The following is a 14,439-nucleotide window of genomic DNA, read 5'->3' as shown; positions in this document are numbered from 1 at the left end:
GGCATGTAGTGTTCTTCTATGCTATATCTATAATCTGATATATCTCCCATATAAACCGATCTCTCGATTTGACTTCTTGAGCCCTTACATGCCGCAATTTTTTCCGATTTGGCTGAAATTTTTTTGTTATGACTTTTAACAACTGTGCCAATTCGGTCTTTAACCAGATATGACTCCCATATTTCAGCCGAATCCATGGTGGTGGCCAAACATAGCACGCCTTTTCTTGTTCCATATTAATTTTTCTTTCTTTTTAAAGTACCTACATATGTAGTGTACCAAAACCTTATCAAAATTTAGTATGCCTTCCAAATATTGTAGCTCTTAGGATTGCCAATGAAATGTAACACAAATCATTTAACAGGTTTACATTGAGAGATCCCATAAAATATTACAATGTCTGACTTTTTTTTTCTCTCACAAAATGTATACAAACAATGCCAAACACTCATTTTGTGCGAGAACAAATGTGTGAGTAGTTTTTGTTTGTAAATTTTGACTACAACAAAATCTATGGCAAAGCAACATATGAACAGGTGAGCAAGTACTAAAAAGAGAACATTTACTCTCCTTTAGTGGAGTGGGGAGAGAGATGACATGCGCTTTGGCAAAATTCCTTCACATTGAACAAGAACAAGCAAACAAATGGCGTTCATGATGAATCGCCGCTCTGTTGTGTGTATGACAATGCAGTCAAGCAGCAACAACAATATAAATACAAACATTGCAACACCACTGGCAGTAGCAGCAGCAGCAGCAGCAAGCAGCACACCACACACACACACACACAGTACGAGTCAAATGGTAAACAGATGTTTGTAAATGGCCCCAAATGAGAAATTTCCCAACAAATAAAAATTCCTTTTTTTTTGCACAGAGAGCAAGCATGCTCCCCACAGTCAGTGCATGTGGGAGAGAGGCAAAGAAAGAGGCATTTGTTGTTAATGTCATTCGAGGCATAGCCAACCATCATGTCTATGAGTTGCGAGCAACTCTTTTAAGCACAAACTTTCTCGGTTGGCGGATGTCTGACGCGGATAAAAATTGTTTCAACTCCGTTCAGTGTGCGCGCGTTAGTGTGAGTGTGTGAAATATATTTTCTAAATTAAAGCTACCTTTTGAAGAAGAAGAATAAAGCAAAATAACATCAAATCGAAAGGAAAGCAGGCACCAAAAAGAAAAAAAGAATTCCCAAAAATCTTAAGGTGAAAGTGTATTTTGAAGTGAAAGCAAAAAGAAAAGAAGCTGGCCAAAGGAATTTGTGGCCGCAATATTTAATAGAAATTCTAAGTAAGAAAAGTGAAAGTTGAGCTGTAAAAAAAAGAAAATGAAGTAAAGAAAACGGTAAAGAAAATCCGTAAGTGTTTTGATCTCGTGACACATTGAAAAAAAAAAGGGGAATAAAAAGTTTTATATGTTCTGCTTTGCTGCTGCATGTCAGGTAGGATGGCGCTATAGAAAATAGATAATTTTATAGTTTTATTTTTATCACATTTCTTGGTCTACTTCTTTAGTTTTATGTTTCAAAAACGTTGTGCCTAAGGCATTGCGTTTTAGCTTCTAAACAAATACAAAAAAAAAATATCAAATATTTCTCTAAGTTCCTTCTTCCTTGACGTTGTTGCCCTCTATCGTTGTTTTGCTGGTTACGTTGCGTTTGTTACGTTCGTTACGTTGTGTAGTAAACGAAATGTGCGTGCATGAATTTCTATGTCTATGAGGAAAAATATTCTTCAATAAAAGTGAGTGAGAGTGCGGCTTGGTGGGAAAAATGAAAAGTTGCTTTGTGTCGTTGTTGTTGTTGTTGTTTATTACTTTGTTTATTAATCACCATACTGGCAGAAGCAAAGGACAAAAGAGAAAGTAAGCGCGCCATTCACAAATACCCACACACACACACTAAGGCACATGCAAACAAGGCAGCCAGCGCTCAATATAAACAATTTAATAATAACACTGTGCAGCAGCACCACCAACAACAGCAACAACAACAAAAGTCAAAACATCCCGTTGTGTCGTCGTAAGTAAAAATGTCAGTAATAAAATACGCAAAATAGCCAAGCGTACGAACGTAGATAGTATAAAAAGCCAGCCAGCCATTCAGGCTGCTTACACAAAGGCATATTCATAGACCCACGTACATACATACATACGCTCACACACAGCCGCCATAATACACGGATGATTTTAACAGAGTAATGAGAGAACATAGCATCAAATGGGAATAAAAAGGGGTCAAAATCAGCAAAGGCAACGTGTGGCATAAAAGTAACGAGCGAGCAAAGCGCAATGTAATAATTCCCTTTGCTTGCCCTTTCGCCCTCTTCCCTACACCATTGCCACCAACACTGCCACCAAAAACAAAACATAAAAACTTTGGGCATATTTTATGCCCTTTATGCTGTGTTTCGCCTTGAAGTTGATTTCGCAACGCACACACACACACACACACACACTGATACACAACAGCAAAAACCAAAAGCCCTATGTGTGAAGAAGAAGAAGAAAATAAAAACCAAAGAAAGATGAAATAAAAAACAAAGTGCACAAGAACCAAATAGCAACAGTAAAAGCAGTGTTTTTGTTGTTGTTGTTGTTGTTTCATCCAAAAGGATGAAATAAATGGCTTTTTCGCACTTGGTCTCATGCAACTTCCTACCCTCAATACCACAGCACACGGACACATACACACACGCACACACACGAAGGGAGAGATAAAGTCGTACTTTCGAGATAGTGGTGACCTACGTCAATGCGCTTTTTCTTTGCTTTTTGTTTTAAGGCTAAAAGGAATTTTTTCCTTTCATATGGGGGCATAATTGTAATTTGGTATTATTTCTTTTAAATCCTCAAGGTTGTCCAATATGGCATGTGCTCATTTCAGTAATGGAGTTAGTTTTTTTTTGTAACCACCAATATAGGATGGCAAAAATTTTATTCATTCAATAATGAAATGGCTCGCCATATGAACAGATAATTCGATGTCATATTTGAGCTTTAAATATGTTTTCATGAGAATTTGAGTGGATGGGTCTTAAAGAATCATGAAAACCAGTATGGAAGGGCAAAAGTCGGGCGGTGCCGATTGAATAATACTCTACACCTAGCCTGTAAGTACATTTTGACAGCTATATTCAATTCTGAAGCAATTTTGATGGACCTCGGCGGACGTTTTTAAATGGGTTATTAAACTATCCGTATCAAATTTCGAGTAAATATGTTCAAACTGTAATAACTACGGTTGACAAATGATAATATCATTGCATATTACCCAAAATCTGACGAACCCTTTATGACAGCTCTATCCAAATCTCGGCCGATTTCTATGAAATTCATCAGTAATGTCGAGAGTCATAAGAACTTCTTTCCAGCTAAATTTAGAGAGAAGCACTTTATTGCCATATTTCCCAAAAATCGGACGAACATTTATATATGGGAGCTATATCCAAATCCGAATCGATTTGGAAAGCGCTGTACAAAGTTTTGACACGATTGGTCAATAAATGCGTTTGCAGTGGCTATAGATGTGAAAATCGGGCGATATACGTACAATATATGACATATGGCAATATTTCTTAAAATCGGACGAACATATATATGGGAGCTACATCTAAATCTAAACCGATTTCGAAAAAATTTCTGAGATATTTTGGAAGTCGTCGATGAAAGCGTTGTGCAAAATTTTGGTAAGATTGGTCCATAAACGCGCTTACAGTGGCTTTTGGAGTGAAAATCGGGCGATATACATATATGACAGCTATATCTAAATCTGGGCCGATTCCTATGAAATTCACCAGTAATACGAAAATCATAAAAAAAAAAATTCCTGCCAAATTTCGAGAGAATCGGTTAACAAATTAGCACTTCATTGCAATATTTCACAAAATCGGACGAACAAAGATATGGGAGCTATAAATAAATCGATTTGGAGAAAACTTCTCCGATATTGTGGAAGTTGTCGAGGAAAGCGTTGCACAAAGTTTTGGCAAGATTGGTCAATAAATGCGTTTGCAGTGGCTCTAGAAGAGTTAATCCTTCCAGCCAAATGTTGAGAGAATCGCTTAACAAATGACCATTTTATTGCATTATTACTGCAAATCGGACGAACATATATATGGGAGCTATATATAAATTTGAACCGATTTTTTCCGATTTCAATAGGCTTCGTCTCTAGGTCGAAAAACATTCCTGTACCAAATTTTGCGACGATCGATGAAAACTGTGACCTATACTTTGTACACAAATTAACATGGACGGACGGACAGACAGTCAGACGGACATAGCCAAATCGAATCAGAAAGTGATTCTGATTCAATCGGTATGCTTATCAATGGGTCTATCTCTCCTCCATCTGGACGTTACAAACAAATACACTAAGTTGTAATGCCTTGTGCCGCAGTAGTGGTGTAGGGCATAATGATTGGTTTAAATACAGATATGATCTTATATAAAATCTGGTTTGAGTTCTTGAAGCCTCAATTTTATACGATTTGAATGAATCTTCGTGGGTGAAATACACCTGGCCTAGGGCTGACAAAATATCGATGACACTATCGATATTTAATTTTTTGGCTGAATATCGTTTGATGTTTTTCCCATGGGAACTATCTCAAAAGTTAAATTTTTTTGCAAAACTAAAGAAAAATAAGCTATCCGAAGCTTAATGTATCCTTTAAGATACATTGCGTATATAGAGGGCACAATTTTCATCCGATTAGGCTAACATTTTGAACAATGATTTCACTCATGACTTGCAACCTTCAATCTGTTAGCATATTTTCTAATTAGACAGTGACCTGTCATGAAGGACACATTGACTGAGACATCTGTTCTAGCCAATGACAGCAAAGCGGAAGACCTCTTTGAAATTCTCAGAGCCCCCTCTTTGTGACCATCAATCATTCGTTGTCCTTCGGGCCTAGTCCTGAAAACTTAGCTTACATGTCACTAGAGGCATACCCACAGATTCATGTATCCCTGGAATGTTCCTAGTCTCGCAAGCTCGTCCGCTTTACAATTCCCTTCGATATCCCTGTGGTACGGCACGCAGAACAGGTAAATTTTGAACTGTTCAGCCATCTCGTTGAGAGATCTGCGACATTCGAGGGCGGTTTTTGTGTTGAGAAATACGTTCTCGAGGGATTTAATGGCTGCCTGACTGTCTGAGAAGATATTTATGCCAATCGTCGCAATGACATTATATGTTAGCCATTCCACCACTAAGGAAGCGCAAGTATCTCCGCTTGATACACACTGCAGTGGTCGGGTAAACTTTTCGATATGATCAGTTCTGGATCTTTAGAGTAAGCCCACCTGGCCTATTAGTTTGCAACCATCCTTTTGGAAGTCTATGTAACTTCTGTTATCAGGGATATCGTAGTTCCAAACGGTTCTATCAGAAATAGTGGTACCGCATCAGCTTTTTATCCAAAAGCGACTCAGGAAGGGTGTAATTCACACTACTTGGAATATCGGATACTGTATCAAGGATAACACAGTGTCCGTAACCGCCACATGACCAAAGAAAAATCTCCCTTAACCTCACGGCAGTGGTCGCAGCAATTTGTCTAGTCACAATGTCCAGAGGCATAAGTTGTAGCATTTAATTTAGTACATCAGATGGTTTCGTCCTCAGTTTGGCTGTGGTGCACAAACAAGCCATTATTCAAGCCATTATCCGGTTAAGTATTGAGTAATAGTTGGAGTTTTGAAGCTCCGTCCACCAGACCATAACACCATATAGCAATATAGGTCTGATAACTGCAGTATATACCCAATGCATGACATGCGGTATAGGGCAAGAGTTGCCTTTCTTGCCCTTTTCAAAATCTTGGATTTGAAGTTTACTTTTCTGTCTAGCCAGGTATTTTGCGCTTTCTGTAAATGGAACATTCTCTCCTTCCAAGGAGACAGGTTCCACTATAGGCAACTTGTATCCGTATAGAAGAATCCTTCAATGCCAAAACGTACATTCTGGCGGTATGCATTGACATCGATGGGGCTTTTAACTATGTGCGGATCGACACACTGACCCAGACCGGTACCGGTTGGACCCGGTCCTTAGAGACTGGATAAACCATATGCTAAGGAATAGGTGGATAAATTGTGTGTCCCATAGCACACAAATAAGGGAGAAAGTGGCACAAGGCACGCCGCAGGGTGGCATTTTATCGCCACTCCTATGGTTGAGCACCATAAATGACCTATTACGGATGCTGACTGAGGAGGCATTTGAACCCGTCTGCTATGCAGAATATGTTATAATACTTCTAAGGGAGAATGCAGAAGGGCCGAAAGGGTCTTGCATATGGCATACTAGCCGAACCGGGCAAGCTCCGCTGTGCCTTCTTTAACTTTCTAATATCATTTTAAGATGGGGACATTTCGTCCTGAATGCGGATATCGAATTCGTGCCATTGTAGCCTATGACGCTGAACGCGTTAGAATCCTGGCGGGAACATCGGGCAAAGTGGTGTTTATCCCCTCTTAATGTTCGGGACATTTGCGAGGTACAACGTCAAGCATGGTCATTTAAAAAAATGTTCCCCAAAATGGTGTCGCACTGCGGGACGCCGTTCGGTTTGGCTATAAAAAAAGGTTCCTTATCATTGAGTTTGAACTTGAATCGGAAAACACTCATTGATGTATGAGAATTTGCCCCTTCTCGATTCCTGGTGGTAATGTCCTTCCTTAGGGTAATGTTCTCATTAGGGGAAGGATGGCACCTCAGACATTTCGACTTAAATATGGATATCTAATTCGGGCTGCACTTTCAAGTCCTTTAATTTGAGCTCCATATTGCCATGGCCGGTAAATATGAACCGTTTGGAGGGTGTTTTGGGGCAGGGGCGACCAAAGGCACTTTGCACTAAAAATAGATATCAAATTCGTTCTTTGTTCCCAAAGGAAATGAAGTTCATTTTAGGGGGTGCTTTAGTGCTCCTGCTGAAAAAACTGATTTTGTTTGGCACGGATTTATGCCTAGACCACTTTCGGTAGCCCACTTTGCTATTCTTCCTGAGGTATATCTCTTGGAGTGCTGGGAAACTTTCGCCTAACCGAAATAGCCACGTCATCAGCATAAGCCACCATTGCAAATTTGCCCATGAGCATTCCATTAAGGAACTGGCGCAAACTTCTTATATATCACTAAGTGTTGTCGAATTCAATTTTTAAGCTCAATGATAAGGGGCCTCCTTGCCTGCCCTAATGCATCTTTTAGAAAGTCAGTTATTAATAAATTTTCTTACGGTAGAGTTGATGCCTAGAAACTCCAACTCCTTCATGATTGACGTCGGTTTTACATTATTGAAAGCACCTTCAATGTCAAGAAATGCTGCCATTGTATATTCCTTGACAGCGAGAGAACCCTCAATGTAGCCGTCTAGGTCGTGAAGGGCTGTTTCAGTGGATTTGCCTTTACTATATGCATGCTGCGACTAGCGATCTCCAGGACTCTTTGCCCTAAGACATATTTCTATCTACCTCTCAAGAGTCTTCAGAATAAAGGATGACAAACTAATAGGACGAAAATCTTTCGCCTTCGTGTGGAAGGGTTTTCCAGCTTTCGGAATGAAAATGACCTTCGTGCCATCCCAGTTCAGTTTGGCTCAGATCGGTCCAGATTTGGATATAGCTGCCATATAGACCGATCTCTCGATTTAAGGTTTTGCGCCCATAAAAGGCGCATTTATTGTCCCATTTTGCCAAAATTTGGGACAGTGAGTTAAGTTAGGCCCTTCGACATCCTTCTTCAATATGGCTCCGATCGGTTCAGATTTTGATGTAGCTGCCATATAGACCGATCTCTCGATTAAGTGTTTTGGGCCCAAAAAAACGCGCATATATTGTCCGATGTCACTGAAAATTGGGACAGTGAGTTGTATTGAGCCCTTTGACATCATTCTTCAATTTGGCTCAGATCGGTTCATATTTGAATATAGCTGCCATATACCGATCTCTCGATTTAAGGTTTTGGGCCCATAAAAAGTGCATTTATTGTCCGACGTCGCCGAAATTTGGGACAGTGAGTTAGGTTAAGCCCCTCGACATACTTCTGCATTATGGCACTGATCAGTCCAGATTTGATTATAGCTGCCATATAGACTGATCTCTCGATTTAAAGTTTTGGGTCCATAAAAGTCGCATTTATTGTCTGATCTCTCCGAAATTTGGGACAGTGAGTTGTGTTAGGCCCTTCGCAATCCTTCTTCAATATGGCTCAGATCGGTTCAGATTTTGATATAGCTGCCATATAGACCGATCTCTCGATTAAGTGTTTTGGGCCCAAAAAAACCCGCATATATTGTCCGATGTCACTGAAAATTGGGACGGTGAGTTGACATTGAAGAATGATGTCAAATCTTCAATTTGGCTCAGATCGGTTCATATTTGAATATAGCTGTCATATAGACCGATCTCTCGATGTAAGGTTTTGAGGCCATAAAAGGCACATTTATTGTCCAATGTCGTCGAAATTTGGGACAGTGAGTTGTGTTGGGCCCTTTGACATTTTTCTGAAGCTTGCCCTAATCGGTTCAGATTTGGATATAGCTGCCATATAGAGCGATCTCTCGATTTAAAGTTTTGGGCCCATAAAAGGCACGTTTATTATCCGATTTCGCCGAAATTTGGGACAGTGAGTTGTGTTAGGCTCTTCGATATTTCTCTGAAACTTGCCCTAATCGGTCCAGATTTGGATATAGTTGTCATATAGACCGATCTCTCGATTAAGTGTTTTGGGCCCAAAAAACGCGTATATATTGTCCGATGTCAGTGAAAATTGGGACAGTGAGTTGACATTGAAGAATGATGTCAAATTTTCAATTTGGCTCAGATCGGTTCATATTTGAATATAGCTGCCATATAGACCGTTCTCTCGATGTAAGGTTTTGAGGCCATAAAAGGAATATATATTGTCCGATTTCGCCGAATTCTTCGATATTTTTCGGAAATTTGCCCTAATCGGTCCAGATTTGGATATAGCTGTCATATAGACCGATATTTCGATTTAAAGTATTGACTTATAATTATTGGTCTAAATCGGATCAAATGTCTAAATAGCTGCTATAGGGCATAATATATGCATTTTTCACCGTATTTTGACGAAACGTGGTTTACATATATAACCGAGGTGTTGGGTATCCAAAGAACTTAATGCCTTTTTACTTGTTCTCTATTGAAGCGTTTTCTGCAGTCCTTCCTTAGACCAACGAGCTCTGGGATTCACCATGGCGGTCGCTGTTTGCCCCTTGGCTTTGCACTAGGGCATGCTGTTACAAGCAAGTCATTGGGGGCCTTCGTGATCCGCTTGAACTTTTTCACTATATTGTCTGTAGTTTCCACTTCCTTTTCTGGCCTAGAAGGTATAGACGTGCAGAATTTGTGCCGAAATTTATCCCAATCTGCTTTTCTTCTGTTTAGCCGAGGGACCACTTCTGCAGTATTTTTTCAGAGAAGCTGTGGTCATCCACACTTCCCAGTCGCATATTCTATCTTCCGATACAAAGGTAATATCTAGTACCTCCTGCCTATTCTTGGTAATAAAGGTCGGTTTATCCCCTTTATTACAAATCGCCAGATTGCAACTTATAATATATTCAATAAGCAGGTAACCCCTTTCGTTGACATCCGAATTTATATTTTCCAAATTTGTTTGCAATTGCATCAATGTTGTTATTAATAAGATCAAATTCTTAATCCCACAAAAAATAGGGACCCATGGATGTTATAAATAATAGCTTAAATAAAAGCATAACATGTATTTCATTCTTGCAAAATGACAAAGATAAATTGTGGAGGGGTCGTAATTCCTCCCCCTCCCCGGAGGCGAGTGTTTAGCTACGCCACTTGATATGACACTGAGAGGAACTTTCAATAATAGCAAAACATAATAAAATAATATTTGCACATTCGAATGAACAACTCCCTACGTAACTTTGAAGAACAAATTCTGTTGTGAACTTTAGATCTTTGCATTCATGCTCCTGTCATGAATAGCACATAAACGTGCATAGTATTTGCATACTCTGAATGTTCACAAGTTCGTCTACGTATGCAACGGAAGATGTTCGATATGTATGTGAGTATGTGCATAAAGTTAAGGAATACGTTGGCCTTCTAAAAGGCCTTTATGCATGCGTATCTGGGGGAAATGTAAACTAGGGAACAAACAAAAATGAGGAAATAAGATAGGCTTAATTTTCCACAAAGCAGTGTTTTAAAAGCCTCCATCCTATTCACTTTGGTGCTTGCATTTTTATGTGAAGAACATTTATGCCTTCCAACAGTTGCTTAAATATCGCCCAGATAGGTTCACTAGTTGAAATAGGCCCAAGTAAATAAAGTCCTCGGTTTGGCAACTTGAACTTTCAGGTTTCAAAATTTGCCAATTTGATTTTTATACCCACCACCATAGGATAGGGTGTATATTCATTTTGTCATTCCATTTGCAACACATCGAAATATCCATTTCCGACCCTCTAAAGTATATATATTTCTGGTCGTCGTATAATTCTAAACGATTTAATGATGTCCGTGTGTCTCTCCGTCTGTTGAAATCACTCTGCAGCCTTCAAAACTTAAGATATTCAGCTGAAATTTAGCACAAATACGTCTTTTTGCTGCACGCAGGTTAAGTTCTTGAAGAAGCCAAATCGGATCATATTTGGATATTGCTGCTATATAGTCCGATCTGTCGATAAAAGGTCTGAAGTCCCTAAAGCGCTAAAATTTGAAACAGCGAGTAGCTTTAGCCCTCCCCACGCCAGACCCAAATATGATTCAGATCGGACTATATTTAGATTCAGCTGCCATATAGACCGATCTGCCGGTTAAGGGTCTTGCATATGGCCTAAGACTAGGCTAGACCCAGAAGTCTCAATGTTAATCCAGAGTAGACTGAAATATGCCTGTTCACGGGGAAGACGACGGTGGGCCAATTTAGCGCACCACGTTTTCTCAATAAGACGATTTCGATATCTGACAACGTCAAATACTTAGGAGTGATCTTGGACAGGCAACTGAATTGGAAGTCTCACATTCAGGAGCGTACTGAAAAGGCTCACAGACGTTGGGCACTATGTATACGAGAAGGAGGCTCTAAATCCTAGCATAGTCCACTGGCTCTACAGGAGCGTGATTAGACCAATACTTACTTACGCCTCATTAGTTTGGTGGACTGCTATGGAGAAAACGTACAACATAAGGACCATACAAATGGTTCGGAGAACATGTTGCCTTGGCTTAGGCGGAGCGATGAGGACCACGCCCATTCGGGCACTGGAGACTATTCTAGATATCCGACCCACTGACATACAGATTAAGTGTGAGTCAGCCACTGCGGCTATTACACTTAAGGCGGTGGTGGAATGGGTTGAGGATGGGAGCAGGTCATACCATCGGAGGATAGGCGTATGGGATAGGCGGAGCGATAAGGACCACGCCAACTAGGTCACTGGAGACTATTCTAAATATCCGACGCATTGACATACAGAGAAAGGGTGAAGCAGCCACTGCGTTTATGGGACTTAGGTTAGGTTTAAGGGTCATTCAGACTCACTTAGACGTTTTCGTCCATTGTGATACCACAGGAACAAGAGAAGGAAAATGCCTTCTAGTTCCTACCTTTGAACCATCCAAATCGCTTTAAAAAGCCCAATAACTTTTGAATGTTCACATCCGCTTAATCATATAGGTTCTCAGAAAAGTGAGAACTAAAAGTGTAACTCCTTCTGACTGCTAGTGCGAGACACACACACAGAAGGTGTTCTATTGCCTCTTCTTTTTCGATGTCCTCGCAGCTTTCACAAAAGTCGTTGCTGGCAACCTTCAGTCTGTTAGCATAGACAGTGACCTGTCTTGACGGACACAGTGACTGAGACGTGTGTTCTAGCCAATGACAGCAAAGCGGTAGACCTACTCAAGTCTAGATTAGGCCACATAGTTTTGGAATGCTCACAGCCCACACTTTGTGACCATCTATCATTCGTTGTCCTTCGGGCCTGAACCTAAAAACTTAGCTTACATATCGCTAGATGCATACCCACAGATTCCAGTATCCCTGGAATGTGTGTGGTAATTCCTAGTCTTCCAAGCTCGTCCGCTTTACAATTCCCTGGGGTATCTCAATGGCCCTGCACCCAGAATAGAATGAATTTTGAACTGTTTGCGACAGTCGAGGGCGATTTTTGTATTCAGGAATACGTTCTCCAGTGAGTTAGTGGCTGCCTGGCTGTCTGAGAAGATATTTATGCCAACCGTCGTAATGGCAATATATCTTAGCCATTCCACCACTAAGGAAGCTCAAGGTTCTCCGCTTGATACACACTGCAGTGGTCGGGTAACCTTTTCGATATGACCAGTTCTACATCTTTTGAGTACAGCCCAAAGCCCACCTGGTCGTTTAGGTTGGAACCATCCGAATAGAAGTCTATGTAAGTCTATTGGAACTACGATATCCCTGGTAACAGTAGTACCAGGGATATCGTAGTTCCAATCGGTTCTATCAGGAATAGTGGTACAGTACTTTTTATCAAAAAGCGGCTTAGGTTGGGTGTAATCTACACTGCCTGGAACATTGGATATTGTATTATGGACAACACTGTGTCTGTAGTCGCCACATGACCAATGAGAAAGTTCCCTTATCCTCATGGCATAGGTCGCTGAAAATTGTTTAGCCACAATGTCCAAAGGCATAAGATGTAGCATTAAATTCAGTGCATCAGATGGTATCCTTAGATGATCCTCAGTGCGTCTGTGATGCACAAACAAGCCATCCTTTGAAACCGGTTAAGTATTGAGTAGGTGGACTTTTGAAGCGCCGTCCACCAGACCACAACACCATAAAGCATTATATTTCTGGGACTTAAGGCGATGGGTGAATGGATTGAGGAATAGAGCAGCTCATACCATCGCGGTATAATCGAGGCGACGATAGGAAACCTGGAAGGAAGAAAAGAGGTTTCCGATCGGATACCCAAGATGAACCTTAAAGTCGAGTGCGACGCATTGCTGCCAGCGGCACAGTCTTGTATTGACGGGACCTTAATACTGCCATCGTGAAGATCATGTTACAAAGATCGATCAAAGCTAAGAGACAGAGTGGGCCTGGAAATTTACATTGAGAACCCAGGGTCTGACATCTATTTTTGACTGCCTGACCATAATACGGTCCTGCAGGCGGAGATCCGGGTGATCACGGAATGCGTGAAGTGGTGTGGTGCAACGAGAGGACGTCAAGTGTGAACATCTTTGCGGATAGTTAAATGACCATAAGGGCAATAACAACCAGGACGGTTAGGTCACGAACAGTCTTGCAGTGTAAGAAGTATATTAACGCCTTTTATGGGATTGGCAAAATCCGCATTGTTTAGGTGCCAGGCCATAACGGAGTAAGGAGGGATGAAAGGGCAGACGGTTTGGCAGTGAAGGCCAGAGGACTGCCGTCAATAAACTTGGTTAACCCGAAGCCTTTCGGGTCGACGCAGTCCGAGTTAAGGGCGTGGGCAACGAATGCGCATGACACCCTGTGTAACATCCAAACTGCTGATAGAAAGGCGAAAATCCTATGGAGGGATCCTGTTGGTGAGAAGACGAGGCTATTACTGAAAGGAGGTAAGAAAGAGGGCCATAACGGAGTAAGGAGGGGGTGAAAGGGCAGACGGTTTGGCGGTGAAGGCCAGAGGACTGCCGTCAATAAACTTGGTTAACCCGAAGCCTTTCGGGTCGACGCAGTCCGAGTTAAGGGCGTGGGCAACGAATGCGATTGCAACCCTGTGGAACAGCGAAACGGTCGGTAGGACGGCGAAAATCATATGGGGTGATCCAGATCGTGAGAAGATGAGGCTATTACTAAAACGAAGTAAGAAGGAGGTCAGTATAGCTATTGGTATAATGACGGGACACATAGGACTACAAACTCGCTTATGTTAAATCGGTGCGGCAAGTGATAGCATGTGTAGGGCATGCGGGGAAGATGATGAGACGTTGGTGCATTTCCTTTGTTATTGCCCGGTTTTCGAGGCTAAACGACACCGGTACTTAGGTGGGAACACTATACCAGACATGAACCAACTTAGGGGAGTGTCTTGGAAAACAAATAAGGATTTTCTAAGTAGCACGAAATTCCTTACTTAAAATTTTCTTTTTCGAGGTTCCTTTTTTTATATTTATTGCTTTTTATATAAGATTGCTGGCTTAGGTGCATGTCCATAGCTGTGTGGGGTGGATTAATAGGCCCATCCTCTTTTCAACCTAACCTAACCTACGGGTCTAAGGCCAATTAAAGCTGCGTTTTATACCCGATTTTGCTGAAATTTAAAACATTGAGTTATTTTAAGCCTCCAGTCATCCGACCCAAATATGCTTCGGATCAAACTATATTTAGACATACCTGCCATATAGATCGATCTCCCGGCTAAGGTTCTGGAACTCATAAAA

At 41.0% G+C, this 14,439-nt stretch overlaps 1 protein-coding gene across 3 annotated transcripts in view; it reads left to right on the top strand.

Moving 5' to 3' along the window:
- Positions 1–1,011: 1,011 nt before the first annotated feature.
- Positions 1,012–14,439, top strand: part of LOC106094124 (uncharacterized) — a 322,459-nt gene continuing 309,031 nt past the window's right edge. For all 3 annotated transcript variants that reach the window (XR_009398455.1, XM_059369584.1, XM_059369583.1), the window contains exon 1: positions 1,012–1,441. The gene's annotated coding sequence lies outside the window, so the exon portion shown is untranslated. The remainder of the gene's footprint in view (positions 1,442–14,439) is intronic.

The sequence above is a fragment of the Stomoxys calcitrans genome, chromosome 5 (assembly GCF_963082655.1).
Source record: "Stomoxys calcitrans chromosome 5, idStoCalc2.1, whole genome shotgun sequence".
Taxonomy (NCBI): domain Eukaryota; kingdom Metazoa; phylum Arthropoda; class Insecta; order Diptera; family Muscidae; genus Stomoxys; species Stomoxys calcitrans.
This window is presented reverse-complemented; position numbering and strand designations above follow the sequence as displayed.